Source organism: Carassius gibelio, chromosome B15 (genome assembly GCF_023724105.1).
Source record: "Carassius gibelio isolate Cgi1373 ecotype wild population from Czech Republic chromosome B15, carGib1.2-hapl.c, whole genome shotgun sequence".
In the NCBI taxonomy this organism is placed as follows: Eukaryota; Metazoa; Chordata; class Actinopteri; order Cypriniformes; family Cyprinidae; genus Carassius; species Carassius gibelio.
In genome coordinates this window covers 4,916,731-4,944,542 of record NC_068410.1, presented here as the reverse complement: position 1 = coordinate 4,944,542, position 27,812 = coordinate 4,916,731, and the positions used below count along the sequence as shown (strand labels likewise).

At 35.8% G+C, this 27,812-nt stretch overlaps 2 long non-coding RNA genes across 3 annotated transcripts in view; one reads left to right on the top strand and one right to left on the bottom strand.

Moving 5' to 3' along the window:
* Nucleotides 1-27,812, top strand: part of LOC127972124 (uncharacterized) — a 101,582-nt gene that overhangs the window by 36,032 nt on the left and 37,738 nt on the right. Inside the window, exon 2 of the long non-coding RNA XR_008157002.1 lies at nucleotides 15,045-15,211. This is a non-coding gene — a long non-coding RNA (uncharacterized LOC127972124). The remainder of the gene's footprint in view (nucleotides 1-15,044; nucleotides 15,212-27,812) is intronic.
* Nucleotides 7,930-12,124, bottom strand: LOC127972123 (uncharacterized). 2 transcript variants are annotated; one of them, XR_008157000.1, is made up of 5 exons: nucleotides 11,870-12,124; nucleotides 10,228-10,386; nucleotides 9,990-10,067; nucleotides 8,408-8,459; nucleotides 7,930-8,328 (listed from the first exon to the last, which is right to left on the bottom strand). It is a non-coding gene; the product is annotated as an uncharacterized LOC127972123 (long non-coding RNA). The 2 variants fall into 2 exon arrangements; XR_008157001.1 differs by lacking the exon at nucleotides 11,870-12,124 and adding an exon at nucleotides 11,401-11,664.

Genomic DNA, 27,812 nt, shown 5'->3' with positions numbered 1-27,812 from the left:
CAGAAGAAGATATCAATCTTTCTCAATCTTATGAATCTGTGTGATATGTTTCATAGGACAACGTATGCTTTTCAGTAAAAAAGTGGGATCAGTAACCATAAGCAGGTCCTATAAAAACATACAAATGAGATTATTATATAATGTTATTGCGTTAATTTAATTTATACATTTTATTTCACCAGAATACGTGGCTACTTTTAAATGGCAGTTGATTATAGTCTAATGTTGCAGATGCAAATTCCTGCTCTAACCTGCCAAGTCAAACAAAACATAAGACATAAAGCCAAGGCATTACGATTAACTTGCTCTAAATTTGCAAAGACATCAACAAGTTTAGTCCAGGAGCAGTGACACTGTCATTGTTCAGACGTTGCAACTTTTTGGCTGAATGACAGATCATTTCTTTCCCAAATGCTTGTATTATTCCTCTACACCTTTGCTTTGTACCATCTCCTTTAAAATAAATTGATTCCTAGTGTTATCTAATAAACTTGTGTGTAGACGCCCGTACCTTTAGTGTGTGGGTTTGTGTGTGTGTGTGTGTGTGTGTGTGTACGTGTGTGTATTTGTCACACCTGCCCTCATCATATTATTCTTACTCAATAACCTTATCGCTTTAAAGAGAAACCGAGAAAAAGAGAGAGAAGAGACCTGTCTTCTCTCAGCCTTTGCTTCCTGTCCTCTAGATGTTGCTTAATTAATTATGTCCGCATTGATAATTGATGGGTGTTGAGCAACCTGTCTCTCTCACACACATGCACGTGGAATATTAAAGTGTGTCTCAAAGCAATATGTCAGGTGTGTATTATCGTAATGGTTCATTAAACGCCTTGCAGTGTTTTGACTGTTAGATTGTCAGTGCGCTCTGATTCATTTAACATCTAAACCTAATGACAGTAACACCCACAAAGACCCCACCCCGTAAATTAGAGGTCAAGAAGCGTGTGCATTTAAGTGTGCAAAACACGTATGCTATGTGCTGGGGTTTTGTTTTGCACATTGCCTAATGATAATCAAGAGTGCTACATGTATTGATCTATTGGTAAGCCCCGCCCCACTTAGTTACCGCCCCTTTAAAACAAACAAAAACACATCTTGAGAGTCAAGAAGCATTCACTGCGCGATGAAAACAATTCGATTGCAGTTAGAATGCCCTCATATAATTCAAGCAATGAAAGAAAAAATACCCATGTATGAGTTATATTTTTTTTATAAAAACCATTTTAGACAAATTTTGTAATCATTGTGTAAAATTAGCTAACCCTAAACCACCCCCAAAGAAATTGACCACAACATCCACCCTGATTTTTTTTTACAATTCGACCACTGTGCATATCGCACTAAAAGAGGTGTGGATGATGCAAAGCTTTTCCTTCTAAATACCATACATCAACTTTTAGAGAATGGAGGAACATTTGTAAATGACCACAAAATGGTAATGTCACTGTAAATTTGTTCTGAGCATTGTTCTTGCTTTACGCAGTGGAGGGGGCTAGGTGAATGCAAAATTGTCAGATCAGCTAAGCGAAGAGTGTAGATTCATGTTCCTCCACAGTGGATGATAATAAAAGATAGTTTTATGGTGAACAGAGCTCAATTTCCACCTAGTACCCTTTGGTAAAGCAGAGCAAGGTATATGTAAAGTTGATGTATGTTACATTTTGTAGTTAATTTCAAAGTCATATGAGCTCGTTTTTATGTGTATGTTAATAAGAGCTCTGCTTGTTAATTAGTTGTTTCAAACTGTCTTTATTCATTGCATTGTTTATTTTTCATCTGTTTCTCTGTAAATGTGAACTTTATCGTAATTTTCTGTATACGAGTTGTATTTATTGGTTTAGTTTTTTCTTTGTGTAGTTTCACGGTACTACGCAAACTAGAGTTTAATGGCACTCTTCACGAGTGAAATAAAGAAAGAAGCACCTGTCAGAAACTGTGTGTCCCGTTTATGAATGCCAAAGGGCATTTACAACATTTGCTAGTATGTTGTTTGTTGATTTTTCCTCTGCGTTCAACACAATGAATCCTATAATTTTAGCAAAGTATGTGAATTTGATGTAAGTCATGGTTTAAGAAGTAAATACATTAATTAATGACATAAAAATGGCACAAAAAAGGACTAATTGATAATAATGCACATTTGTTTTCCATTTAATACTATCTTCTTGGCATCTGTGGCAACAAATTAGTGGTTCCAAATGGACAAAATGGATTTCAGCTCTCATTTACTATCAACATGATAACAGGTTTTCATTCGTGTGGCATTAGCCGGTCCAGTTTCACTGGGTGACACCCAACCCTGTATAATGTGACGAACCTTCCCACATTTCATGTGTCAGTTCAGTTTCATTATAAATCAGTTTTTCCTGCCAGCAGAAATCTACAGACATCAAGACCTGTAAAAATGAAGGTAGAATTGTGTTTATTTGTCCAGCTGAATAGACTTTCTATGATCTGACAGAACTAGCAAGCCTGTTTTTTGTTCAGTTAGTAATATTTAATGTCTATTCTCATCTTGAATATTTTCTACAATTAGCACATTTAACATTTTCATGTTCAGTTAAAGTTACGGAGCCCCGCACATTATATGCAGGAAAAAATTGGAGGCTAAATCGTGCGCACGATTTAGTTATTCGTTCCCCCAATGTACTAAAACGTCTACACAATTACTCTTGCGTTCCCTCTATTTACTATTTCGTTCACTCAATTTAAAAACTGTGCACACAATTTACTAATTCGTTCCCTCGATTTGCTAAACCGTGAAGCATGAAGCAAATGTTATTCATGGCTTATTCACCACAGTAAAATAAATAAGTTTTGATTAAAATACATCACATCCGGTTGCACTGTACAGTCTCTTGCTTATAAGAGATAGTGGAAAGGTGGCTTTAAGTAATTAAAATAATTTAACACATTTAACAGCTCTTCTCTGTCTTCCTGATTCAAGACTCCAGATCCAGTATTGACCGGACGCCACCACCCTTTTTGGGTATGATGAAGTAAGGACTATAAAACCCCTGCTTCATCTCAGCTGGAAGGACCGGCTCATTTGCAATTGCAATCTCCTCACTCAAGACAGGTGCATCTTGGACTGCCATTGAAGTCTCAAGAACTCTGCTGAACCAGGTAGGTCACCTGCCGAACTGAATTGCATAGCCTAATCGGATTGTGCGAATGAGCCAACGGGATGGGTTGGGAAGCACAAGCCCCACCCCCAAACTCCATACGAGTGACACCAAATGGGCAATATATGTACCCGCGGCGGGGCAGCGGAGGGGATTGAAGCTGGATAGGCCAGAAGGCATTGTGTAACTGCAACTGCTTGGCCGCTGGCAAGGAGGGGCATCATAGGAGAGAGTGAGGAAGTGGTGTCACTCATTGTCAGCCGACGGGGCTGAGAACCCGGTGGCTGGTGCCTCACGCTGGGGCAAGATGTGCTGGATCACCTTTGTCTGCTTCTGTACTGCAGAAAACTGCTAGGCAAAGTCTTTAACAGTGTCGCCGAACAGTCCAGCCTGGGAGATGGGAGCGTCAAGAAAGCAGACTTTGGCGATGTCTCTCCTCTCTGCCAGGTTGAGCCAGAGATGGTGCTCTTGGACCACCATAGTGGACAGCGCCTTCCCAAAGGACTGTGTCATGACTCTCATCCTGCATCAACCCCGAGTTGTTACTACCTTCTTGCATTTGTTTCAGAGCCTTGGCCTGGTAAACCTGCTGGATAGCCATGGCATGGCGGGCAGAGGCTGCCTGGCCCAAAGCAATGTAAGCATTGGATGTGAGAGCAGCTGTCAGCTTACAGGCTTTGGATGGGAGGCACGGATGATTCCAGGAGCACCGCAACCGCTCTCTCCACATGGGGAATGTCAACATTCTTCCTGGCAGACTCGCCATCGATGGTATTGAGGAAGGAGACAAGTGTCTTCTGGCAGTAAAATGTGCCTTCCATTACTTTGTTTGCTCCTCATGCACCACTGGAAAGAAAGGCACAGGAGCAGAATACCGTTGTGAGGTATATCCTGCTTTGAAAAACCAATCATCCAGCCGCGAGGGCTCGGGACTGGGCGGTCTGTTGACCTCCAGCCCAATACTAACAGCTGCCAGGGAAATCATGGTCATCAGCTCTGGGTCCGATTTGGCGGTGGCGACAACACCCAAAGGGGTTTGGGAATCTTCATCTTCAGAGCATCCCCCGATGCTGCAAATGACATCGTGTTGGATGCCCAGACACTGAAGACAACGATCGTGTCCTTCCTCAGAAGACAGATAATGACCGCAACCAAGAGGACATGGATGGAACGGCATCTTTAAAAAGACGTGAATCACAATATGTTGTCACACAATAACTCGTAGTGAACGACAGATAGGGAAAAGTTATTTTGGTGTATTTTTTCATCAGATATCACTTGGTTTCTGTTATACTGGAAAAAGTGAGACATTTTCTTTTTTAGGTTAGTGGTTACAAACAATTTTAACTACAGCAACAAAAACATGTTGAAAGATAATCAACTAAATTTTTTTATTTAAATGTAGCTAAAATTTATTGAAACTTACCTTAAAAAAATGCATGTTTTTTTCCTTTCTTTTTTTTCAGTGCAGTATCTGTTGATAAAATGCGACAATAGCATTTCACAAACTTTCTAAAGATGAATATGACTAGATCATTTCCAAGTACATGTATCATAACAATGCTGACAAATAATTCCATTACAAAAAGCAGTTTATCAATGAGTATACACACATAAAGCACAACAATACAGGACATGCATCATTTGATTCACTGAATCCCATTACAAGATGAACACTTAAGTCATGCAGATTTCATCCAGTTGAACATGCTGTAATGAGTTATTTGATAACTATTATTGAAAAGTCATAAATAAATCATCAGCAGTCTGGTGTGAATTTCTCACACATGATCATGCTGTATATCAGTAGATGTGGTCTGTCTCATTTCAATCTGGACTCTCTTCAGATCACATTATTATAAAAAATTAACGTGTGTAGAAATTATTCTAAAATAATTCCTCATTTTATTCAAAATGCATCTTGTTTATAGCTTAATGGAGTTGAGTAAGTCCTTTTTATTATCCAATGTTCCTCTTCACCAAAAAAAAAAAAAAAAAAAGAAGAAACGCTGAAACCATTTCATTATTAGTATAAATCATAACATTTAAAATGAGATTAATATATATAATTACATGAAAGGTCAGGACTCTGGAACATAAAGTTTGGATCTCAAAGTACTGGTCATGCAAAGGCTGATCATTGCTAGATCAAGCCCTTCTTTCTTATAATCTGATTGATTTGTTGAAACGTCATGTGAAATTTGGGAAAGTTTCCAAGATCTAAAACAGATGGGTATTGTTCAGTTAAACTAGCAGATGATTCCCCCATTTTTTTATTTTATACATATAATGAGGTCTGACTTCCATTTCATCCATTTAAAACCACTAATATGATGACATTTGACATGTTAATGATGAAACACTAATGGATATAAAATGAAGAACAGAAATGTTTCTTTATCTGCTGTTTCTGGGAGAATCATTTGTCATTTTCCTTTAAAAAATAAATAAATAAATAAATAAAATCTTTAAATGTATCAGGAATCATGCTATTTTATTTCATTACTTAACATGTATCAGTTTTTAATGTTAGTTCTTAGGAGAAAAAACATAGAAAAAATGTATTAAATTTCTCTGGGTTTATTTAGATTTCTTTGCTATACCCAGCAGCTCTCATATACAAAATCCACAAAGGACAATAACTGTAACTATAAAGTCTGAATAAAAATCATTCTAATTTTATGAGTTTGTTAAATTGGGTGTTATTGCAATGCTTTGAAATACAGATTATTCAGACACAGCATTCAATCATTCAATAGTTAATACTGTAGATGCCTAAATTTGCTCACAAAACAAAAATATCTACCAGGATCATACTGTTTTTTTATTACTATTATTATCTAAATACTATTTATTTTCTGTTTATTTTATTATTTCAGACTTGTTTCATCGGTTTAGAAATATCTCAGTTACTGAAGAAGTTTGGGAGAGGAAATGGTGGCTTTCTTTATTTCTCTGTCTGTAAAATGTGACAATAGCATTTGACAAATTTCTCAACTTTCTAAAGATGAATATGACTAGATAATTTCCATGTGCAAGTATTATAACCATAGTGACATATTATTCCATTACAAAAAGTAGTTTATCAATAAGTAATGTGTAGACATAAAGCAGAACAACACAGATGTATCGTTTGATTAATTGAATCCCATTACAAGTTAAACACTCAAGTCATGCACATTTCATTCAGTTAATCATGCAGTAACGAGTTATTTATGAACTTTTACTGTACATTAATAAATGAATTGCTGTCATCAGCAGTCTGGTGTGAATCTCTCACACATGATCATGCTGTACATCAGTAGATGTGGTCTGTCCCGTTTCAGTCCAGACTCTCTTCAGTCTGGAGCAGCAGTGAGGCATCCTGATGATTTTCTCAGCATCGTTCCTCATGAACACATACAGCATACAGTCCACAAGTGGGTTTAACAGATAAAGCATAAAAGAAAAGTCAAACAGAATAATTGGGTAATCGTTATTATTAAAAAACAGTAAAGTGCAAATTTGGAAGGGGAGAATTAGACAGGTGTAAATGATCACAACAGACAACAGAGGAGCCATAACTAACTGCTTCTTTAGAGGAGTGAGAGAGATTGAGCGAGAGAGAGACCTGCATGTGCCTACAAAACACACAATGATCACTAGATAGGGGATGAAGGGCAGTATATATGCCAGTACATTTATAAAAATGCAAACTAGAAAAACAATAAAAGGTATAACCCAACCGGTCAGTGAAGTACACACAAAACATTTGACTGAGCTATGACACCTGTGCCAAATGGGATGAGCGATCAGAACGTATCTCTCTACGGCTATACATGTCATGAAATACAAACCTGTGTAACCAGCCCACATTATTATGCCAACAAAGCTAAAGCTAACATTAAGTAACAATATGCCAACAATCTGTATGAGATCTGAAATAAGTAGATTTATGAGAAAAACAAGAGGAGCGAGTTTAGATTTGATGAGAGAATAAACAGCATAAATAGCCAAGCAGATGAAGGGAATTTCAATGCTAGCAATGATTGAAGCAGGGACAGTGAGTTCACGGTGATAGTGTGTTTTGATCATGCTTTGATTGTCAGAATCATATGGGTCAGCTGTGGTGCTGTAAAGATCGCTGTCAGATGTTGAGCTGAATGGAGATCTGGAAGTTTCCATCACTGGAAGTGCAGAACTAGTGAATAAATTTAACAGAAAGATGTGTTGCTTCTCTCTCTTGCTGTCTGGTCTTCAACGGAATAGATGCCAGATGGGAGCACTCGGGACTTTTTGCCTAAAACACATCAGCTGAGTCACATTATTATCAAATCAACACGTTTAGACATTATCCTAAAATAATTCAAAATTGTATTCAAAATGCTGCTTGCACTCAAAAAAATGACTCTTTAAACTTACTTATGTCAATTATGGACAGTGGTTCCACACAACCAAATTGTGTTTTGATAACATTAATGGAATTTTTTGAATCTATGCAAACTCCTTGTGTTGTGACAACACAACTGAATGAGGTAGAATCTATGTGAAATAGTAATGTTCAACCAACTCAATTTATTGACTTTGCTTCAACTTAAACTGGTTAAGTTAACTCAACATGTTTTGGTTTATTACAATCTAGCCAAATTTGTTTCACTCTATCAACATAAGGAGGTTTGTTTCAAATTACTCATTTCAATTATGGACAGTGGTTCCACACAATTAGTTCTAGTTACTTTAACACAATATTTTCTTTTTGAAGTTACTCCCTTCAACAAAGCATTTTTTGTATGTTTTGTCTTGTAATGAGACAAAAGACAAGATGTCACAAATGATCAAAGTGTATTTGTTAAACAAGCAATAAATAATTACACACAGTAAAATACAGTTTAAACCACATTACAAAATTACACAAAATAGCAAATACAATTCTAATTGGCATTCATGGGCAACCAATCAAACCTTATTCCAGGAACAGGAAGTGGCTCCAGAAATAACTTCTTCAGTATTCCAAATGTGTACCTGAGTTCAGGAGGGTTGCTCAAGTTCAGTCCATAAATCAGTCCCAGTAACATGGTTTTACAGACTGTAAACTGCTATAGGTCCTGAAGAACTTTATCCTTTAAAACTCCAACTTCTGCTGGACTGTCTTCAATGATGCAGCTTCAAATAGATTCCCATGAGTCTTCTGGATCACCTCCTGACTGCTGGCAACGTCTGTATCCTAGAAGTATTTAAAAGCATGGAGAACTCAAATTATTGTGTATTATCTTTAACAAATAATTTATTAACCTTGAACTCACCATATACTCCATACTGCTAGGGTCTTCATTTGGATACTTCAATTTCATTAGTCTGAAGATGAAAACAACAAAATTTAGCCTTTGTTTTTTTTTTCTAAAATTACATGAAAAAAAGTCAGTCATTCATCTTCTTATGGGAAATCCAGGCAAGCAGTCAAGATGGGATTCTAACAAACATTACAGTGGAAAATGTTACACATCTGGACCCTGTATGGTTAACAACAGAACTGGAATGTTCCCAGACCCAGAAACATAGTAAGGACATCAGTAAAACAGTCCATGTGACACCAGTGGTTCAACCATAATTTTACAAAGTAAACAAAAATACTTTTTTGTGCAAACAAAATTAAAACAGCGACTTTATTCAACAATTCTTCTCCAAATCGCATCTTCCACCATTATCAACAGCACGTAAATAATTCATGCACATGGTGCTGCTGACCTACAACACGCCTGCACTGAGCCTTGATTACACGCAGAGGAAAGCAATGTTCATGCCTCTTGTTACTGTCCATAATGGCAGAATATGTGATTTGGAGAAGAATTGTTGATTAAAGTCGCTATTTTTGTTTTCTTTGCACAAAATGTATTCTTGTACCTTTGTAAAAGTGTGGTTGAAGCATTGATGCCACATGGACTGTTTTACTGATGTCCTTACTATGACTCTGGGAACATTTCAGTTGCATTGCAGCCTTTATGGAGGTTCAGAAATCTCTCGCATTTTCATAAAAATATTAGGGATGCACCAATTGACCGGCCATAAATTGGAAACCAGACGGTTTTTGCTTTAAATACGCAATTGGTAATCGGCCGGTCTTTGGAATTTTTTTCAGCCGATTTTTCCGGAAGTGCGCCCGCGTGCTCTGACTACATTACTTCTGTGTGAAAGCAAACACATCCCGGGATTGATTCCAGCATTGAACTCGGGTCGGGGACGTAGTAACATTGCTGGGTTCAATCCCGGGACAAGCGCTGTGTGAACAAAAGCCAGATCTAATGCCGTGTCGTAGTGATGACATTATCGTGTGACTCTTTTACTGGCTGTTTTGAAGGAAGATCAACGTTCACTGAAAAAAAAAAAAGTGCAAACTGTATGAAGCAGAGATCAGTTAGTTCCTCACTTTCCACGGTGACACCGAGATCGTTCGCCAGATTCAGTGAAAGTATTACATGCCTAATGTTTTCGACTCGTACATTACACGTCACGCCCTGATGTCACGTGTCGTTACGGGATCTGTATTTGCCGGAATCGCAGTGTGAAAGGGGCTTTATTGAGCTTTCCCTCAATTTTGGACTGTAGACTGTGGACTGTCCTTCCTTCTTGTTTGTTGCTTAAAGATAAAAAAAAAAAAATCGTCCAGTTTGCTTGTAAAAGAAATCGGTATCGGCCATGAAAAATCATGATCGGGGCATCCTTAAAAAATATCATAATTTGTGCTCTGAAGATGAATGATGGTCTTACGGGTTTGAAACGACATGAGGGTGAATAATGACATGTTTATTTTTGGGTGATCTAGCCATTTAAACACACCTGAACCAGCTAATCAAGGTTCTTGGGAATTTTAAAACAAAAAAGTCTTACCTGAAGTTCCAGGCAGGTGTGTTAGAGCTGAACCCCACAGAACACTGGCTTTCCTAGAGCAGGTCTGGACACCCCTGCCTTGCATCAAAATAAATCTATCAGTTTATAGATATACCACATATTTTGTATTTATTGTATTAATAAACCTTATCTTATCTGTCTTTTTTTGTCAATTTCCAGTAACCAGTGAGAGAATAATGTTTTAATACAAGGTTGTGTTGAGTGCAGTTATTCTTACCTGTGTAGTGGGCACCAAGAGGGTTTCAGTATTTGTCCAAGGTCTCTTCTTCAGTATGAAAACATCTTCGTAAATTTTGCAGTCCGAATCAAGTTTGGCAAAGATTGTTGATTCTAATGGGCCTATGGTAATTCTGGATGTCTCAAATTCTGCACAAACCTGTACACATGAAGTGCAATGTGTTACAAAAAAAAAAAAAAAAAATTGAACAGCAAAAACCAATTCAATGATCAAAATATTAAGTGATTTATTTGTGTGAGTGATGAATAGTGTCATGTTTACCATTCCTAAAGGAGGACCTGATTACATATCTGGAGCATATGTATAATGTGAACAGCTCAGAGTAGTGTCCGGTTTAAAGTCATTGTATGACCACACCGCCATGTTCATAAACAAAGCTTCAAATACTCCCACTGTGCTGAGCCAGGGCTCTCAAAACTCGGTCAACATCTCATGGTTGGACATTTATTGATTATTTATCTTTTTAAATTAGTTAAAATATACATATTATAACAAATAAAGGTAATTACTTCCACTTTTTAAAGTCATTATGTATTACTAATACAATTAATTTATACAAATATATTTGGCACACAAAATGAGATAAGAGAGAAACTCCTATTCGCCATTTGATTAGTTATATGAGGAAGTAGCTGAATGACAAATCATTCTGTCTCTTAACATCTCTTATTGTAAGCCATATGTATAATATAAAGTAAAGGTAAGTGATAGGACGTTTTATTTTTGGATAAACATTTTATTAATAAATACAATCTCTCTTAAAATACCTTATTGGGTTATGATAATCAAAACAATTTGGTTTGATCTAGCGCAGAACTAAGACTTTAATGAAATATTTCCCCCACTTATAAAATGATTTTATTATTAGCTAGCTCCATACCGGAGAGCTGCTTTATAAAAGGAAATCAAGTTATAATTCTAGCGACACTTACTCTGTATTTTCATGTTTAATATTGAAAAGCTATCGATTGCATAAAGGACTGTTATATAAATAAACGTGACTGGACTTTTCTTTACTGGAGTGCCTGGAGAACCTCAGAGTTCGTGCAAACATCCATATCTCTGTGTTCTTAAGAGCTGCTTTTACATCGCGGTCAGTTTTTTGTTGTGTTTATGCAGTTATTGAGAGGAAGGCGTGCAGTATATATTTACATATTCATCCAAGGTTCGGATCGGGTCGGTTTGCCTCAAACTGAAGTGCTATCTTCTTCTTTTTAATTGAATCAGGAGAGTGTATTACAATCTTGCGCTACAGCGCCACACTGGTCAAACTGCATTAATGCAGGCTTTCAAATCAGGCAGATACGAGATCAAACCACTAACGTTACTCAAAAACATTTGCTGAAAATTTTATTTTTATCGTCGACGTTGTCGATAATGTCGAGTAATTGTTTCAGCCCTAGTGTATATATATATATATATATATATATATATACTAAAGTAAATACATTACAGAGAGTCGTGCGCTTTCACATCTCCCAACGCTTCAAAATCATCTATTAACGGTGCAATAAACCGATTACACAATACTAGACTGCAAAACAAAAGCACCTCAAAACAGAAACTCTAAGAGAAATTAAAGACTTTGACTTAACACAATAAAAACTTTAGATTTTCTTACCTGACTGATACCTCTTGCTCCCCTCCACACCGTCATCAAATGCGTTGGAAATCGTCACTTCCGGTTTTTTTTGAATCACGAAATTAAACCCTTTACGTTACTTTAACGATTGATAATTAAGTAAAATTTAAAATTAAACATTTTAAGTTGATTAAACACAATACAATTGTGTTTTGTCGGAAAACTAAATATATTTGTGTTGTTTTAACAAAACATATATGTGTAAAACGAACAGTGCCGGAAAACCATTTTTTTGAGTGTGTTTTGTAGCTTGTGTTTGTAGCTTACTGCAGTTGAGTAAGTCCTCCTTAAGGAGGACTTATTGGGGAAGTCGTGGCCTAGTGGTTAGAGAGTTTGACTCCTAACCCTAGGGTTGTGGGTTTGAATCTTGGGCCGGCAATACCACAACTTAGGTGCCCTTGAGCAAGGCACTGAACCCCCATCTGCTCCCCGGGCGCCGCAGCATAAATGGCTGCCCACTGCTCTGGGTGTGTGTTCACAGTGTGTGTGTGTGTTCACTGCTCTGTGTGTGTGCACTTTGGATAGGTTAAATGCAGAGCATGAATTCTGAGTATGGGTCACCATACTTGGCTGAATGTTTTTTTAGTTTTTTTTTTTTGTCTTATATGCTAGTGTTCCTCTTCATCTAAAAAACCTGAACACATTTTAGTATTTGTATAAATCATAACATTTATTATACAGAATAAAAGTTGGGATGCTGGGACATGAAGTTTGGAAACAAGTTACTAGTCATGCAAGGTTTTGTGGATGTACAGAAACACATTCCTACCTTCTGGGTCTTGTTCTTGTTAGCTGATCATTGCTGGATCAAACCCTGACTGCCCTGTAAAAATGTCACGTGATATGATGAAAAGTTTCCCACATCTGAAACAGCTGGGTGTTGTTCAGTAATACTAGCAAATTTTTTCAATTTAAAACCACCAATATGATGCCACAGGTGACATGTTTAGTAGCACAATGATGGATAGAAAGATATATCTGCTGTTTCTGAAAGAATCATTTGTGCTTCCTTTAATGCATAAAAATATTTTTCTTTAAAAATCTATCAAGAATCATGCTATTTTGTACAATAATTAAAATTGATCGGTATGTTAGTTCTTAACCTGTTAACTGTTACCCGTCCACCCTGTGGGACACCTACATTTACTTCACTATATTACAATTAAATCTAATCTAATCTTGACAAACTATAAATCGTTGGAAAGGTCTAAGACTCCCAGATATATATTTTACCAATACTTTTTGTTAAAAATTATGTAGGAAAAGTAATCGATTAATGTATGACAAGAGTGCACCCTCAAAAATCTAAATTATAACTGGAGGTTTCACCTTTGTTTTAAAAAAAAGACTTCTTCGTTACCTTTTTCTCTATCACATTTTAGAAATCATCAGAAATTATATATTGAGTGAAAACTTAAAATCTCAAAATTAATCCTTTAAAACCCATTTTAAAATCAGACATTGCATTACCATAAAAATGGTACATCAATATCATGTTACAAAATATTTTCATTCATTAATTTATACAAATTTAAGTTTGGATTGTGCACTACAAAGTCAATGTTCAAAAATGTGAGTGACAGTTAAGGGGTTAATAGACAAACCATGGTAAAATGGATAACCTACATTTTCTCCGGGATTCATGCAGATTTCTGTGAAGTTTAATAATAATCATTCTAATTCTAAGAGTATAATGAAATCAGGTCCTAATGCAATGCTCTGAAAGTCTGAATAGTCAGTCATGGCATTCAGTCATCAGATAGTTAGCACTGTAAATGTCTATATTTGCTCATAAAATGGACACATCTACCAGGAGCATAACAATTTTCTTCTTCACCATATTTTCAGTTCCATTAGAAAAAAATGTGTTTTTATTATTATTATTATTATTTTATTTGTATTTTTTTTAATCAAATACATACAGTATATAGAATCACACATAAAATATTTTGGTAGATATCCATTAAATATTACTAACTGAACACAAAAAAGGACTTTAGCTAGTACTGTCAGACCATGCAAAGTCTATTCGGTTGTACCAATAAACACAATCCTACCTTCACTTCTTCAGGTCCAGATAACTCTACATTGCTGCTGGCTGGAAAACCTGGTTTATAATGAAGCTGAACTGACACGTGAAATGTGGGAAGGTTCCTCACATTATTCAGAGTTGGGTGTTGTCCAGCAAAACTAGCTAATGCTATACAATAAACTGCTTTTATCACGTTTAATAGTAAATGAGAGCTGAGACCAGTTTTGCCCATTTAAAACCACAAATTTGGTGCTGCAGCTGCCACTACTTTATTCATCAATAAGAAGATGGTGTTAAATGGAAGACAAAAGTGCATAATTACTAATAATTTTTGCATGTTTTTTTTCTTCTCTTTTTTTTTTTTTTTATTGAGAATTTACCTAATTGAGAAGTCTACTTATCTTTATTTCAAGACCATCATGTTAAAAAAAGTTAAAAAGTTTATTAGATTTTTATAAAGCATAAATTTGGTCTATTTGTTATATTTTTGGTATTATTTAGATTTTTGACAGAATTAATTATTTTTGTAGGCTATGGCTTTACTCAAATTCGTTGGGCTTTCATGTCATTGCATACATTTTTTTATTAAAATACTTTTTCCCAGTCAAATATAATGTGCACAGATGGCTGTAATAATATTCTGATTGAAGTCTCTCTCCGGTACAGTTCATTTATTGGCTATGAACCTGTTGTGTTTTGTGCTTTTGTTGTTGACCATGTATGCATGAAGTCAGAATTGACCCTGTTTTCTAAATCATGTTCTTCTAATAAGCAATTGCACTTCATATAGTAAAAAGAAAGTTACATTTAGCATTATAATGTGCACTACTATGGAGTCAATATAATGCCATATATATATATTTATACGCAAAAAAATAAGTTTTGCAAAAGAAACTAGTTTTGCAAACAAAAATTTAAGTATTGACGAAAATAAATGTGCTTTTTGCAAACAAAAATAAAGAATTGCAAAAGAAAATAAAGTATTGGGAGAAAAAAAACAAAGTTTTGCAAACAAAAATAAAGAATTGCAAAACATAAATGAAACAATGATTTTGCAATACATATTTTCCATGGTCATATCTATTAATTTATTTGCAACGCTGCTTTTATTTTGCCTTTCAGACTAGTTTGAGCTTGCAATGCGGTTTTCCCTTTGCGCTTCACTTTTCTGCGCATCTCTCTTTGTGGCACTGTTTTGACCTGGGGGTGGAGTCAAGAGACGGGGGTGTATAACAACATGCTTCCCTGGAAGTGACGTCATTGGCCAGAGACGCAGCTCACTGATCCAGGTACTGTCATGATGATAATAATAATTTAATAAATGACTGTCATTGTAAGAAAAAAAAAAAAAAATGAAGCTTGATTCTTTTTGGTTTAGTTTTAGCTTTATTGTACAAGTTGGGCATTTACTGTATAGGCTATTATTTATTAACTTTTTCCAAAAGCATCGTTAAAACTAGCAGTAACTCTGAACTAATGTGAACAAAGAACGCTTATGTGCGCTGCCGTCCCTATCACAAGTTAAGTGATTTTAAACAAACACCGTTAATACACTTGCAGTTAACCAAATGAAACAATGCTACAAAAGTGTACACACTGAGAGAAATAAACAGCAGATGTTCATGGTAACAACTTCTTTAACTTGAGCCAACGCTGCTAATACAGATATACATTTGTTAATAAATTTAATAAAATGAAAACATGAATGTTTTTATGCTATTGAATAAAAAGAAACGATCCACTCGCGAGCCTCTGCTCATGTGTAGACATTTATCCTAAAATAATTCTTCAGATTTGAAACAAAAAACACTTTGTTTGTGCCTTACTGCAGTTGAATAAGTTCTCCTTAGGGCATTTCAGTAAATGTATAAATCATAACATTTATGAGGAGATTATCATATCGAACAATATGAACTGAATTTGGTACTGCAAATTTGGATAGGAAGTTACTAGTCAGGCAAAAGTTTTTTTTTATAGACGTACAGAAACACCTTTTTTCATCTAGGTCTTGTTGCTTATGCTGCTGGATCAAGCTGTTATTTTATAATTTGACAGACCTGTTAAAATGTCACGTGAAATCTGGGAAGGTTCCCTACATCTGAAACAGTTGGGAGTTGTTCTAGGAAGTGATTCCCAATAAACAGCTTTTATTTTTAATAGAGGATGTGGTCTGACTTCCATTTTATCCATTTAAAACCACTAATATTATGCCACATGTTTATTAACACACAAATGGGAATAAAATGAAGAACAGACACATATCTTTATCTTTTATCTTCTTCTTCTGGAAGAATCATTTACGCTTCCTTTAACGCATAAATAAATAAATCAGGAATCATACTATTTTTCAGATATTTAAAATTGATCAGTATATTATTGCTACTAGCAATGCTGCAAAATCCACCATAAACTGTTTGGCTGGTTTTAGAGGGGGGGTGGGGGGGTGTTTGGACACTTTTCATTATTTTAACCACTTTCGCTTTAGCTCTGCTTCTACAAATGAAACGAATTCTGTGCGTGTGGTTGTGTGTGTGTGTGTGTGTGTGTGTGGTCCTTCAATTCTTGTAGCTGGAGGTCAGTATTGTCACATTCTTTGTGTTGTGTCTTCATATAGGCACACACTCGCTCCATGCTCGCTCTCTGGGAATTTATAAACAGTGTAAAACAAACTTCAATAATGACATATGAACTTGAAGATAAAAATTGGGTAGCAGACAAGACATGTCTAAATTTGGTCAGACTACTCATCGTGTAGTTATATATACAAACGGACACACAAACGTTGGCCAGCTCTGGGCTTCAGGGTGCCAAATAGTGGTACTGTATTTTGTGTTCACACACACTTAGGAGAAAGGCTCCGTATAGAACCTTTAGTGAGACACTTCATAAATATAACTTTTTAGGGGTTTCCATTGTGGGATATAATTTTATTGATTTATTTTTATTGTTTTACTTCATTTTTGTTTTGATTAGAAATCATGTTCCAAAGGGCCCCTCAGTAAATTGTGTTCTCCCCCTCTGGGGGCCCATCGTCTGGCCCTAACCTTCCCACCCCATATGGCTCCCCTGGCTGAGAGAATGTTTGTGCTTTATTTTAAATGCAAAAAAAAAAAAAGGAAACAACCAACTCAACTTTTAACCATGTTTCTCTTTCTAAAAATACTTAAGTCTGTTGGAAATAGTCAAATATACTGTATCTTCCCATTAGAAATGAAAGGGCAGGTATAGTAGCCAAAATTAACCACACACACTGTAAGTTACTTTAGCTATAGAGCTATTGAGTTTATGTGAATACTAGTATAGCTCTATTGTTCGGTCTTTAAAGAATTTGAAAAATGGGCATTTTGCTGTCAGATCTCAATCTAAATCACATTTTGCATTGTGTTTTATGCAAAACCAACTTGACTAAATCAAAATAAATAAATTAAAAACACCATAACTGTACATTTTTATGTTTTCTGAAGTGAAGCAAATTCAGTCCACTGAAAAGTCCACTGAAAACATATCTTCCCATATTTTTGGTCATAAAGGTGAATTAAGGTGCTTAAAAGGTTCTTCCCAGCGATGCCACAGAAGAGCTATATTTAGTTCCACAAAAAATATTTAGTTCCATTCAGTCAAAGATTCTTTACCATTTCTGTCTTACCTTTTTATAATCTGAAGAAGCTTCTTTTGCCAACAGAATGTTTCTTCATATGGAACCATTTAGACTTTAAGGTTCTTCTATGGCATCGTGAAGCACCTTTATTTTTAGCAGTGTAGGCAACGTACAGGTGCTTCTCAATAAATTAGAATGTCGAGGAAACGGTCATCAAATTGTGAGATTCATGTATTAAATAAATTCAATGCACACAGACTGAAGTAGTTTAAATCTTTGTTTCTCACATTTAACAAAAACCCACCAATTCACGATCTCAACAAATTACAATATGATGACATGCCAATCAGCTAACCAACTCAAAACACCCGCAAAGATATCCAGAGCCTTCAAAATAGTCTCTGACAATCATTGACACCCTTCACAAGCAAGGAGTGTAAGTCACAAAAAATGTATTGCCAATAAGCTGGCTGTTCACAGAGTGCTGTATCCAACCATGTTAACAGAAAGTTGAGTGGACTGAAAAAGTGTGGAAGAAAAAGATGCACAACCAACAGAGAGAACCACAACCTTATGAGGATTGTCAAGCAAACTGGATTCAAGAATTTTAGAGAACTTCACAAGGAATGCAATGAGGCTGGGGTCAAGGCATCAAGAGACACCACACACAGAAGTGTCAAGGAATTTGGCTACATTTGTCGTATTCATCTTGTTAAGCCACTCCTGTACCACAGACAACATCAGAGACATCTTACCTGGGCTAAGGGGAAGAAGAACTGGACTGTTGCCATTGGTCCAATGTCCTTTTGTCAGATGAGAGCAAGTTTTATATTTCTTTTGGAAACCAAGGTCCTAGAGTCTGGAGGAACGGTGGAGAAGCTCATAGCCTAAGTTGCTTGAAGTCCAGTGTTAAGTTTCTACAGTCTGTGATGATTTGGGGGTCAATGTCATCTGCTGGTGTTAGTCCAATGTGTTTTTTGAAAACCAAAGTCACTGCACCTGTTTGCCAAGAAATCTTGGAGCACTACATGCTTCCTTCTGCTGACCAGCTTTTAGAAGATAATGATTTCATTTTCCAGCAGGATTTGGCACCTGCACACACTGCTAAAAACACCAAAAGTTGGTTAAATGACCATGGCATTGCTGTGATTGACTGGCCAGCAAACTCACCAGACCTGAACCCCAGAGAGAATCTATGAGGTGTTGTCAAGAGGAAAACGAGAAACAAGAGACTAAACAATGCAGATGAGCTGAAGGCCACTGTCAAAGAAACCTGGGCTTCCAGACCACCTCAGCAGTGCCACAAACTGATCACCTACATACCTCGCCAAATTGAGGCAGTAATTAAAGCAAAAGGAGGTCCTACCAAGTATTGAGTACATGTACAGTAAATGAACATACTTTCCAGAAGGCCAACAATTCAATAAGTGTTTTTTATTATTATTGCTTTTATGAAGTGTTCTAATTTGTTGAATTGGTGGGTTTTTGTTAAATGTCAGTCAAAATCATCACTATTAAAATACCAAAGAATTCAACTTCTTCAGTCTGTGTGCACTGAATTTATTTAATACATGAGTTTCACAATTTGAGTTGAATTACTGAAATAAATGAACTGAACCTCGACATTCTAACTTATTGAGAAGCACCTGAATGTTGAAGATATACATTATTGTCAACACGTCTAAGTGGTAAATAATAATAAAAAAGTGTATAAAAATGTGAACTATATAACATTTTAAAAACAAACATCAAGAAAAGAAAGAAACATAAATCCTCTGAACATTTTGAACATTAAGATGTTATTGTTTGAAACTGAAGTGCCACAGTCTTTTCTTCCTTATTGTGATGTATGTCCAAGTAAAATGTTTTTTGTTTTTCAAACATAGGGCGGAAATTGATTATGTTCATAGGGAGTTGATTGGATGGTTGGAAGGTTGTGGTTTGCTATTGGTTGATTTCATGTGAGTAACATGTTCCCTGCCCTCACAGTGAAAAACACTTTAATTTAATGGTGCCTCTGAGCAAAACATGTTAAGAGAAACAAAGGAGACATTATAGAGATCTCATTTGTTATTTTTCTTTTCAGTTTGGCTTCCCTCTCACGTTATCTCTCTCTAAAAGACACACACACACACACACACACACACACACACACTGACTTTCTATCAGAACCAGACACCCAGACTGCAGTTATCCTGTTTGTCAATGTGAGCACTATCTCTCACGCTCTGCTCAAATAGAGGGATAAATCTCTGAGATAAATTAAATATACCACTCTCTTCCCTGCAGAGACACATGGCCATTAAACAGACCTGATTTACCTCAAAAACTTCATATTAGTGTGTGGCCCGAGGATGCTACTAGATTTTATGCTTGTTTTTGCCTTGATTTTTATTGCTTCCCATGTTACCTAAGGCAACAAGCTGTAGTTTAAAGTCACTCACAGCTCTCATCTGACTTGCTGTAAAGCGCTGACCTTTTGTGTAAGCTGCCGCTGATCCTTTGGTGGCACACAGGAGAGGTTGAAATTGTTTGTATTGCTGCTGATCTCTGCCTGGTTAATAGGACGCCATTTTATATCGTATCCCGGTCTGTGCATCATCCAATCATTTATTTAAATGTTTTTTTTATAAAACTAATAGTAGAAGAAAAAATTGAAAAAGGGACCTTTGACTTCCAGTCCACCTGCAGCACATCAAAGTCCTGCGGTTGAGCTCATCATAAACTCTCTGATGAGCCTCTGATTGCTGTTGTTAAATTCACCGCTGACCCATGAGATCGGGAGTGCACAGGTCTGTGTCATCGTTCATTTCCGGCTGACCTGTAGGAAAACAGCATGAAGTTGTTTGTGTCACTACTAATGAGGGCTGATTGGTGAGGGGAGGCTTGTGCCTTTTCACCACGTCGACTTCAATGAGACAGCACATTCATCAGCGATTACCACTCTTCTCCATCCCTCTCTCTTATTTCATTACGGCTTCGCTCAGACCAGAGAGAATCGATGTTTCCTTATTAAAAGCGCTCTTATTGAAATGAGTAGCAAACTGAGGTTTTAATGTGCCATAATATGGCACAGCTGGTGAAGAGCATTTCCAGAGCGGGAAATCAGCACCTGGGGTGAGAGGGTGGAAAAGGACACACTCATCCACAAAGAGCTAAAGAAACAAACAGAACAGATGGAAAAATATGGTATTTAAATGATGGTGCAAAATATATGTGAACAGAAAATGAAAAAGGAAAAATGTGATCAGATTTTATGTGCATCCATAAGTAATATAAGCACTAGGTAATAATATTTATTGATTGCATATATATATATATATATATATATATATATATATATATATATATATATATATATATATATATATATATATATATATATATATATATATATATATATATATATATATATATATATATGTGTGTGTGTGTATATATATTTATGAATCACAAATCATTATGCTTTTTTTCAGAATATATAAATAAAAAAATACATGTTATGAACATGCTTATTCAGTGCCAAAACTAGAGAAAGATAATTTTTCTGTAAAATTGTTGTTGTTAGCTTATTATCTGATTTCAATAGTTAGCATTTGTGTACGTTAACATAAATATTTTGTTTCCTTAAACCACAAAAGAAATATAAAAATGTATTTTTGTTTAGAATTTGAAAAAAAAGGGAAATACATATAACAAAACAATTGTATTCATGTCATTGTGTGTATGAAATGTCTTTTTGACATTAAACATAGAACAGTTACATAAAACACAGGTAAAAATAATGGAAAAATGTGATCAAACTTGTATGCCATCTAAACGTAATATTATAGTATTATAGTTTTTACTAATATTTTTTATTTGATTTATGTTTTATTTATTATGTCTATAAGGTTTATATTACTTAGTTTTAGTTATTTTAGTACTCCAAACTTTATGTATATAATGTTTTAATATTTTATTTTATTTCAATTATTGTTTATTTATTTCAAGTAAGGAAAATCTGTCAGTTCCGATCATAACCCATGCAGTGATTTCTGTGGATGTGCTATTTGAGACTCAACAGGATCATACCCGAAACCTGTTTCCCCCGTAACACACCCTAGGAAATGAAACAGCTTGTAAAGTTATGTTCAGAAATCACCCAAAGAACTTAAACATCACCAGGAGCAACATAAATAGTTCGAACGGGCTACTTATAGAATGAAATACAGGCAGACGTAGGAAATTGAGGATCCCACTGCATAGATAAAACACAGACAGCCACAGCTGCCAGCAGCCACCAAACACAGAGAGATTTCCACCGTTAGCTGATCGGCCAAGGGATTTAGTTTTGAACAAAAGCAAGGTTACTGGAGCTCACAATGAATGGAGAAAATAACCTTTTCATTTTACACTGATAAAAGCATCAGGCCAAAGTGGAGGAAATTACAGATTAAGAGTGTCTAATTGTTCAGTGTTCTGTTGGTTAATGGGTCTGAGAAAAATAAGCAAGCTTGAGGTGATGAAAAGTAGAAATGTTTGAAAAACCTGTTTAAAAAATGAGTCGGCCGAGTTTTCATTCATAGATAAGTGTTGAAAAACCTTTACCATCTTCATTTTAATGTTCATCACTTGCAGAAAAGTTAATTTATTCAAACCATTTTACACATAATAATTATTATTGTATTTTTTTATATATATATATATATACATATACTGTCATTTAAAACTATGGGGTTGGTAAGACAAAAAAAGTGGTTTCTTCTACTCATGAAGGCTGCATTTAGTTGATCAAAACTAGAGTAAAAAACAGTAATATTGAGAAATATTATTACAATTAAAAATAACTATTTTCTGTTTAAATATATCATAATTTATTCCTGTGATGCAAAGCTGAATTTGCAGCATCATTGCTCCAGTCTTCAGTGTCACATGATCTTCAGAAATCATTCTAATATGATGAATCACTGCTCAAGAAACACTTCTGATTATTATCAATGTTGAAAACAGTTGTGCTTCTTAATGTTTTCTCAGAATTCTTTGATTAATAGAAGTCAAAACAACAGTCTTGAATATATTTACTGTCTATTTTTACCATTTTAATGTTTCCTTACTGAGGAACAAGTTCTTTAAAAAAAGAAAAAAAACATACTTACTCCTTAATTTAGGTTAACATCATTTGTCTACATTAACATAATACCTTTTTTTTCTGTCTTTTTTCGCTCTAAACCACACAAGAAATATCAAAATTCATTTTTGTTCTGAAAATGAAAGCATGTTTGGTGGATTCATGCCATTGTTTGAAGAGCTTCAATGAGCGTCGATCACACCACCGACACAATCCAGCGAACGCTGGCATGTGTAAAAGCTTAACAGTGGAACAAGAATTCATCAGCAGTCAGATGTTTACAACAAGCAGCCGCTCTGCGTTATTCCCAGGTTACATGCTCTATTAGACCTGGTGATTAATAACGGTTTATTTTGTTAACTGTGCAAAACACATGTGGAAACGATCTGAGGGGTTTAAAATATCCTCTTTATTCCAACGAGGCTGACAGATAGAGTTGAACAAAGACGTCTATTGTGGCTGATCAGCAGCTGGCTGTTTTATTAGCACGGGTGAAGCCTGGTTTAGTTATCTCTCGAAGCAGAACAAGCCTCTATTTTTAATTTATGACACGAAAGGTTGGGCAGGGTTAGAAGTGTGAGTTTCTCAACCTGTTCTTCTTCTGTTTCCTTTATCTTTTCGGAGCATGTCTCTTGGGAAAAGCATTGGATGGATGTTACATATTTGACACATTTTTTCATTCTCTTCTCCTCTTGCTGGTGTTTTGTGCATGCATGTTGTGTTTATGATTTGCCACACCTTCCGACACACAATCTGGAACTAATTAAAAGTTACTAAAGTTGTTCTGAGTTTCAGAAGTTCACAAGTGCGAGAGTGACTTTTTGATAGCAGATGTGGCACAACAGTTGCGTGGAGCGTGTGGGCCTTTCTGCTGCCTCTTGAGACAAGAGCCGCTCACAGCCAAGCAATCAACAACACTCTCCATCATCACAGAGACCAGCAACCACACAGACCACAGCAACTGAAAGGAACGGATTAGGGAAAGGGAAAAGAGGGAAGTGATACGAAAAGAAAAGGGAAACAGAGCGCAGGCGAAAAATATAGGAGGGTAGGAAAAGATAGGAAAGGATTAAGGAAGAATAAAGAATAAAGAAAGAAAGAAAGAAAGAAGGAAATTGACATAAACAGTGAAAGTGGGAAACAGGAAAAGAAAAGAGAAGAGGAAGAGGATATCAAAAGGAAGGAAATTGAAAAATATTAAGAAAAGGAAATTAAAATAAGAGAAGAAAAATAAGGAACAAAGCTATTCATTGAGAAAGGGAGGTGCAAATGATAAAGATATGTAAAAAAAGAAAATTATACGGAAAAAAGGGAAAATATAAAGAAGGAGAAAAAGTGAAGGGAATGGGAAATATAAGGACAGAAAGGAAATGAAAAGGAGAAAGCTATTGGTGGGAAGGGAAGAAAGAAAGAAAGAAAGAAAGAAAGAAAGAAAGAAAGAAACATCACATGAACAGTCAAAGGGGGAAAGAGAGAACAGGAAAGAGAAGTGGAAAAATAAGGAAAAAAGCAATAAAATGAGAAAGGGAAGGGCAAATGATAGGAGGACAAATCTCAAAAAGAAAGGAAAAAAGGGAAATAAAAGAGAAAAGGAAAAGATAGCGAAATGGAGGATGGAAATATTGGGAATGGGAAAATGGAAAGATATAATGGTTTAAGGGATGTGGAAGGAAGAAGTAAAAATTATATTGGAAAAGTGAAAATATAAGGAAGGAATAAGGAAGTGAATTGGAAATTAAATGGACAGGGGAAGGAGAAAGCTAACAAAAGGAAGAGGAAAAAAGGAAACGGAATGTGGAAAGGGAGAAGAAAAGAGAAGGAAGGAAGGAAGAAAAGAAATGAGGAAAGGAAAAATTTAACGAAAAAAGTATAAAGTAAATGGGTAAAATGGTAGGGGAAAAGGAAAGAAAGCTGAAAAGGCAAATGAAGTAAATGAAAAAGGGGAAGGGGAAAATATAAGGAAGTAAAAAGGAAAAAGACACAAATTTAAAGGAAAAGGAAAAGACACAGAAGGGAAAACTATCAAAAGGAAGGGGGAAATAAAAAAGGGAAATGGAAAAAATAGAGAAGGGGAGAGGAAAGATATCAATAGGAAGGAAAATCATGAAGGACAGGTGAAGAACAGGAAGTGAAAAGGACAGAAATGAAAAGGACGTTATAGGAATAGAATGAAAAGGAAAAGGCAATGAGACAGAAACAAAAGGAAGAGGAAAATATAAGGACGTCAAAGCAAATGAATGATAGGGAAAAGGAAAAGCCAAGTAAAAGGAAGGAAGAGAAGAGGGAAAGGGTACAGATTTTGAATGGAAAAAAAAATGATGAAAGGGAAATCTGTCCTTCAAAGTTGTTTTCGATGAATACAGCAGGAAGGAAAGCGCTCGTGTGTGTGTGTGTGTTACTGACAGGCTGATTTTTCCACTCTGTCTCACAAACACTGATTAGAATCTGGTCATGGAGCCGTTGCAGAAACACTGATGTTAGAGAGAGAGAGAGCTGACCCAAACAGAACAATGACGCTGCTGCATTTTTCATTAGAAGCAGACGCAGAATGCAGTTTAAGACTCCTGAGAAGAAGAGAAAAATGAAAGTTCAGTGAAATGAAATGAAAGTGCATGCTGCTACAGCTGTCAAGCTCCAAAAAAGACAACAGAGCACCATCAAAGTAGTTCACACGACCCAAGAGCAGTAGCCTTCATCTTTTAAAGCCACACATCAGTGTCACAGCCAACAAAAATACTTTTGTTAGACAATCTACTAACAATCCCACAGAAAATACATATAATCTTCGCTTCAGTCAACAACCGGGTGAGCAAATGATGACAGATTTATAATTTTTAAATGACTATGCATTGAATTATTAAAGGTGGGCTGCTTCATCTCTGCACCAAATGCAGTTGCTAACTCATTGTCTTCCATTGGTCAGAAAAACAGGTAGTCCCGCCCCCAAACTCATGCTATTGATAAAGTTTTGCATTTCAAGTGGGAAAACCATCTTTTTTATATAAAGTTGGAGAAGAACAATTATTTGAACATTCAGAAAACTATACAGCAACTTTAACTTTTTGTTTTTATTTAGTGGAGTGTTTTTTCCCACCCTTTCTTCTTGTTTTGCCTCCAGCCGGGCTTTAATATCAGCAGTCAACAGACGGCCTCTTCAAGCGCTGTGTGTGTGTGTGTGTGTGTGTGTGTGAGGGTTTTGAGGTTTGTTGCAGCCTGAGGTCACTGCATTACTGCAAGTCCCACTCAAGTCTCTACATAAGATTTTTTTGCACTCTTTTTTTCCTTCTCAACTTGTCATCCTTGGTTTATCTCTCTCTACTAAAATCCTTCTCCTCACTTTACTCTACAACCACTTTGAAATCGTCTTTTTCTCTTCATCCCTTTTTCTCCTCACTTTCACATTTCATATTCTGTTTATTCCTCAGCCCTCTCCATGCTCTCTCTGTCTCTCTCTCTTTCTCTCTTGCTCTATTTTTCTCTGAGAAAGTATGAGCGGTTAAAGCACTTTCATGAATAGGGTAAAAAATAGGTCCTGAAACCTTTTTCCTTGTTTAACAAATGGTCAGTAAAGGAACAATGCTTGACCTGCAGAAAATGTTAAATGTCAACCTCAGGAGGTCCAAGGCCCTTTGCTTTTCCTCGACCAACACCTTTCTTTTTCTTTTTCTCTTATTTTTACACTATTACCATGCATTTCTGCGTGAATAAACTTTCTATCTATTTATCTATCTATCTATCTATCTATCTATCTATCTATCTATCTATCTATCTATCTATCTATCTATCTATATATCTATCTATCTATCTATCTATCTATCTATCTATCTATCTATCTATCTATCTATCTATCTATCTATCTATCTATCTATCTATCTATCTATCTATCTGTCTGTCTGTCTGTCTGTCTGTCTGTCTATTTATCTCTGTCTGTCTGTCTGTCTGTATAGTTTTCAATTTAACAAATCAATTTAACAAATTGTCAAAATTATGAAATTATTAGATTTTTCTTTCTTATACATTTTACAATAAGCTTGTACCTATTATGTTGCACATATTTAAGGTGGAATACAGAAATTTTCTTGAATATTATAGTTAAAGAAAACATTTTCATTAACATTTTCCCTACTTAAAATAAAATAATCATCATCTGAAATAAAATACTAAACTATTTAATTCAGCTAGTAGCTAAAGCCACATTTTTCATTTTAACTTGATGTATTAAAGCATCAAGTTAGCTGTGTTTATCTTTAGTAAAATGTTTAAGTATATCTCTGCAGTTTGATTTTCACAGATTGGCACTATGCTTTTTTGCCTTCTCACCCCCAGTTTTCTACAGCAGGATGGGCTTTCCTTAAATGACAAGTATTATCACATCTTTAATCCCTTGTGGTTGCCATGGAAACTCAAAAGTCCCGGGACATCACACACACACACACACACACACACACACGGCTCTATGATGGCCCTGTCTATGGAAACACACTGAGATACATACAATAGATATGGGTATAGATGGATATGGATATGTAACGTATGCAGGAACCCCAGTATGAAACATATACATACAGTACATCAGAGCTCTGTCCCATCCATGCACGGTTTGCATATCGCTCTCACGAAATCAGTGATTTCATTCTGTGCATGTCCGCTAAACTGCAGTCAGCTATTAATCTTTCAAACAGGTTGGAGTCACTGAGTGTGTGTGTGTGTGTGGGGGGGGGGTGCTCTGTTTGGTCTGTGCGACATTCAGAATCCAACTGAAAAAGCTTTTAAATTCCAGTTCAGCTGTAGAATTTCAATTGAATTTGAGATGTTCAGCATATACATACGGAACATTAGAGTAATTATGCATATTTATTCTTATTTTGAAGACTCTGGGATAAATTAGCAGTGTGCTTTGTAGAAAATTAAATGATGTATTTAAAAAAAAAAAACTTAAATGTAAATGTCCTGTTGAATTAAATGTGTATTAAGTATTTTAATTCAAACGTAATGAATGAGTTGCTTGATGAGGTTTTAGGGTTTGTTCAAGTATATGAGCAATAATTTTTGCTCAGCATGCGCCAATCAGTATATTAAATGGGTACTCCACCCCAAAATGAACATTTTGACATTGTCGTTACAAACCCATGAAAGCTTTGTTCGTCTTTGGAACACAACTTAAGACATTTTGGATGAAAAC